We start from the raw sequence: 6,065 nt of genomic DNA on the forward strand, positions 1-6,065 counted from the left end.
TGTGTGAGCTAGTCTGAAGTGAGTGTGCATGTTTCTGAGCCTCAGGCATTTTTTGTTCTATCCTCTTGCCCCATAGAGAAAATCTCTGAATGAGTTAGCGGGAGGTTTTGAGGAGGTCAGGAGCTCTGTTTTGTGCTCAGCTTCATGGGGGTGGGGAGCTGAACTGCTGGACGCTGGTGTGGTGCAGGATCTGTGTGGCATATGTTATCTGACATCACAGTCGAACTACTGGCTCCTCAAAAAATAGAAAATCTAATGAAAAGTAGTGCATGGAACCAGAATGAATCAGCTGTTTATTCCTTCTGTATTGGAATTTATTTTTAAAATGAAAATTAAGCCTCAATTTATAAAATTTAAAAACTCTAAGTCATGAAATGGGAAAACTCTCCAAGGGTCATTAATTTGTCCCTCTTGCATATCTAGTCAGTTACATAGGTCATACAAAGAAATGTGGAATTTGGATGACTCTTTAACTTACATTTTGTCTTTTTTGAGAGGCTCAACTGTTCTTATCTAGGTGATTCGATGTTTTGTTGACATTCATTCCTGCAACATTCCTGTGAATTAGGGAAGTGGAAAAAATTTTCTCCCATTTCCATAACACAATGTCCTATGATGAACTCCTCTATGAATTTCCACATCTGCCTTGTATGCTTCCTCTGGGCATTAACTTCCTAAAAGTTTAAATATCAGTCAGCTGTGCACCCTGCCCGCCAACTGCATCATGGACAGATCACTTTTCATGAAACCTAGTTTTGGCATGGGGTCATGTTTAACATATTTTTATGATTATTGCTGGCGCCTAGCATAGAACTGTGCACTTACCTCTTATGAAAGCTGGAATAATGTAAATGCCATACACTTATAAGACTGAAGGGAAGGTTAAATGGGAATTATAGAAAACATTGAAATTCCTGGCACACAACAACTGTTTCCTATAAATGTTGACCAAAAACTCTGATACTAACTGCCCAGAGTTGGCTGTGATTTTTAAATGTGTTAATTGGCTTTTAAAATTGTAAATATGTTTTTACATTATGAAAAGGAGGAAATTCTCCATGTAATACGTAGGAAGCACATCACAACAGAATATGAAGATTCTCTTCTTTTTTTTTTTTTAAGGTTTTATTTATTTATTTATTTATTTGAGAGAGAGAGAGAGAAAGAGAGAGAGAGCCCATAGAGGAGCAAAAGGGGGAGGGAGAAGGAGGGGAAGACTCCGAGTTGAGCATGGGTCCCAAGTTGTGGCTTAAGCTCACAACCCAGAGATCATGACCTGAGCCAAAACCAAGAGTCAGATGCTTAACTAACTGAGCCACCCAGGTGCCCTGAAGATTCTCTTTTCCTGATATTATGTTGTATCCTTATCTATTCTCTTTCTCCATTTTACGTGATTGAGGATGTGCTTTTTCCCAGAATTCCAACTGAAAGAAGTCAGTAGTGGACTTTGAGAGTACAGGACAAATAAATATGTAAATGCCTATGCTCCATTGTTTCTTTGGGCAGAATTTTCTGGAAGCACTGTAGATTGATGGAGAGAGCACCACGCAGGAAGGCAGATGGTCTGGTCCTCATCCCAGCTCTGCTCTGAGTCTCTGAGTCAATCACTTATCAGACTGGATTCTCAAGTTCTTCATCTGTAAAGGGGGAACAATAAAAGACTTTCTGTGTAAATCTCATAGGGTTGTTGTAATGCCCGAATGAGATAATGTCAGTGAAAATGCTCTGGAAATTGGAAGGCATTACACAAGTATAAGGTATTAAAATTGCCAAGGGACTGTTCAGATTTTCCTAACCATTTCAAAACTAAAATGATCACTGTGGGTGGAGACCCGTATGTGGATTCTTCCTAAAAAGAATAGTGGAAAATAAGCAGGGTTTTGTGGAATTTTCCGCATTTAATGATAATAGTTATTACTGTCATTTGAAATTCTAAGAAAAGATAAGTTATTGGCTTCTTGATACATTCAGCAATTTATTCTTTTCTATGTATGAGATTCCTTATTCAGTGCCTTTTTTACCCAGAAACCTGCATCATATTACTCTGGGGGGAAGTGAGTTATCTATCCATGGACTAAAACTCCTTTGTAATCATAGCTAAGTTTGGAATGCAAAGGTACATGACAGATTTCAGTTTAAGCTGCCCAATATCTAGTATTGGACGGAAAATGTTCACTTGAAATCAGGATCCTCAACAGTATGTCAAAAGTGCCAAAAAACTTGATCTCTGACAAGAGAATGCACAAGGATATTAGGTAACACAGATGACAACATTAGGATTAGTAAATGACTTTGAATTTTCATACTGCAAAACACTTTGCTGTGGTTTTTGGAGACACAAATGTCATTAGTTTACACATATTAGAAATAATGTACATCTACATGTCATGTGTTCATTCAACAGATATTTTTCTGATCATATGCTATATGTCAGGCACTGTGTAAGTCTTAGGATGCAGAGGTAAATATGTGGTCCCTTTCCTCTGTATTGATGGATTTAACCAAGGTTAAATCTTGGAGTATTTTAAAAAACCTGTACTCCATTCCTAAAGATTCAATTTCAGAAGCCCCGCCGTGGGATCTGAACAAGTAGATTAAGAAAAAACATCATCAATAGCAAAAACAACTCCCCTGGGGTTTTGACGTGTCACTCTCGTTAATAACCACCACTCAACATGTTAATAGGTGGGGACGGACACAGCATGGTAAGAACAATTTCTGAGTTGTGAACAGGATATTATGGAATCCCAAAATAGGGACACTGAATCTGTCCTCAGAGGGGGCTGGATAGGGAAGTATTTCTGGAGAAGGTGATACCTAATCTCAAATATTCTGTGTTATTTTTCTAATCACAAACTTAATGCAGGAAACCAATGAAGAACACACACACAAACAAAAAAATTATCCTTTAATATCTATGACTTTGATGGTCTTAAGTTTTGCTATAACATGTATAGAGTACGTTTTTTTCCTTAACTATTCAGTTTTGTATTCTCTAGATTTTTGGATTTAAGGTCCTTACTCAATTCTAAAATACAGGGAAATATATCATCATTACCTTTGAATTTTTCTTTCATTCTTTGTTATTTTCTGGGATTTCTGTTGTCTATATGTCCGTATTTTATTCTACTCTCCATATCTCTTAATTTCATCTCTTTATACCTTTTTTGTTTTTATAGTTTCTGCAATTTATTTCATCTATTTTATTTTGTTTTTTTGACTATTATATTTTCAGTATCCCATATTTCTATTTGATTATTCTTTTTCACTTCTGGTGCCCGTTTCATATAATCTATAACCTGAACTATTTATTTGAGAATTTTATTCTTATTTTTTGTCCTACTTCATGTAATAAAGCTTTTCTTTGTAACACAACAAATTTATGACAAATTATCTTAAAACTTAATGCCTTTAGAAAACAATAATAATTTTTTTGTCATTCATGGTTTCTGTGGTTCTGAAATTCAGACAGCGTACAGCAGGTGTAGCTTGTTTCTGTTCCACAGTGTCTGGGGCCTCAGCTGGAAGACTTGAAGGTTGGGGACTGGAATGATATGAATTGCACTCTCCCACATTTCTGGTAGTGGATGCAGATGTTGGCTGGAGGCTGGCTGGGGCTGTCTACAAGAAAACCCACATGTGACTTCTCTATTTGGCTTAAGTTTCCTCACAACATGGTGGCTGGATTCCAAAAGAGAAAGAGAGAGAGAAGGAAAAAGAGAGAGTCAGGCAGAGTTGTAAGATTTTTTTTTTGGTCTAGCCTTGGAAGTCATGTAGATCACTTTTTTCTTACTCCATTGTCTGAAGCAGGCATGAGTCTGCCCAAATTCAAGAGGAAAGAACATAGACCACGTATCTTGGTGAAGGAAGTGTAAGTTACATTGTAAGAGGAGCATGTGGGAATGAATGAACATATAAGTGTGGGCATCTTTGTAAAGTATAATTTCTCATATACTCCTTATCATCTAGTTATTCTTGCCCATGAGCCCAGTTTTCACCTGGGGCTATAACTGTAATATGCAAGAAGCTGTGATGAGCCAGAGCACTAGCTTGGTAGACCTTCTGGTGAGTTTAAGAATCTGAAATAGAGTTCTCTTTCTTGTCCAGATAGAAGATTCCAGAAATGCTTCTTTATTTCTCTGTGAGAGATTCTTACAGATTAGTTGTTTGTATCTGAGCTCTCCTCTTTCATCCTATTTATGTCTTAATTATTTTTTTTAGAGGAATCCAGTAGCTCAAGCTAGTTTGTCATCTGTCAGGAGTCAGTTCTTTAGTATCCTTCTTTTCCTAGTAGTCTCTTTACCTAATTAGAGCCTTGATTTCTTCATTGCCCTAAGAATTATTTAGAGAAGTGTGGTTTTGTTTCCTTACATTTCTATTTGATTGGGTTTTTAAATTTATACTTTAAAAACGTTTTCCACCTTTATTGCATCATAGTCAAAATGGCTTATACTATTTCTACTTTTTGGAATTTGAAGTTAAGTATACAGTCATTTTTTGTTACTGCTTAAAGGAATCTTGAACAAAATGCATTGTTTTTTGGGGGGAAGCTGTTTTTTTCCTGCTCAGATTCCTTTTAGAATTCTCTTTTTATCTTTGAAATTCAGAAAATGTTCAAGCCATTTCCAGATGATGGCCTCTTTTCATTACTATGCATGTTACAAAGCAAACCATTTTAATTTGCAAGTTCAGGTTTATATATACCTCAGGATTTTTTCCTATATTGGATCTATAATAATTCCTGGTTTCATATCTTACTTAAAAGGCCTTTTCCATCTTTTTTTAACATCAAGATTATTACACTATTTTGAATATAGTTAGATCTTAAGTCTTATCTGGAGTGATTCTTTTATTAAAGTATATAAGTAGCTACTAATTACTTTATTTTCTTCCAAATTTTATATCTAGTTGTTCTAATATCAGTGATTTAAAGTGACGCATTTAATGATTTTAAAATTCCTACATATACTTAGAAATAGTTCTGTACTAGTGTATTGTGCATTGATCTATTTTTCTATTTCTTTAGATATCTCCAGTGCTGTTTTAATTAGAGCAGCTTTACATGTATTTTCATACTACTTCAAGGCACATTCCCTACCTTTTTTTCCTCTTTTGGTGTTTTTCGGATTCTCATATATATGTTTTTCAAATGAACTTTTGAAATTCATCAAATAATTTTGATGTTTATAACTTGTGCATTACTACCAATCAATACTCTACAAAAGAAATGTTCTATATTGCATTGTCCAGTATGATAGTCACCAGCCACATGTGACAATTGAGCACTCGAAAGTTGGCTAATGCAACTGAGGAATTGAATTTTTTTTCATCTCTGGGTATTTCTTTATTAGAAAAGAAATTAACCATTCACACTAGAGACTGCAGAAGGAAATTAACTTAATATTGCAATTCTAGAACAAACTTCACCATAAGGGACTCTTAAGTTTTCATAAAATGTAAAGAAAAAAGAGAGAGAGAAAATCATTTAGGACTGTGTTTTTCAAATTTGGCCGCTTTCACAGACATATTCTTAGGGGAGGGGTTTGCAAGTTTTCTGTGATAATATTTTAAATTTTATATTTTACTTCTCTTTATAATATAAACAAGTTAATATTCACTTATTTAGGATTATGTGGGCAACATCTTACATAACAGAGCTGCCATGGCAGCTGCACTTGTACGTCGGGTCCCTGCAGTATCCACCAAATAAAGACCACCTGTGCTTAACTCTTCGTGTGGTGTTTCTCAGATTGGGTCCTCAAGACCCTTCACGGAGTTGTTGAACATTTCCTATGGGATTTGTGAGCTGTCAAGATTAAGAACACTGGTTCACAGCAGAAATTCTCAAATGGGATGAGGTAGGATGGGGATGATGACTGGGGAGGCACATCTAACTTGAAAAAACACATTCGAAATACCTATTGTTTTTGTAGTGCAAATTCTATAAAGTCAGACTCAATAAAATAGGCAGTAGCAGAAAACCAGTTAAAGATTCATCCTTGAGGGTGTGGGATAAACTCGGTTGAAAAACACCGATTTAGAGGTAGAGGGGTCCTAGCGTATAG

The sequence above is a fragment of the Ursus americanus genome, chromosome 10 (assembly GCF_024610735.1).
Source record: "Ursus americanus isolate L20-20 chromosome 10, mUrsAme1.1.p, whole genome shotgun sequence".
In the NCBI taxonomy this organism is placed as follows: Eukaryota; Metazoa; Chordata; class Mammalia; order Carnivora; family Ursidae; genus Ursus; species Ursus americanus.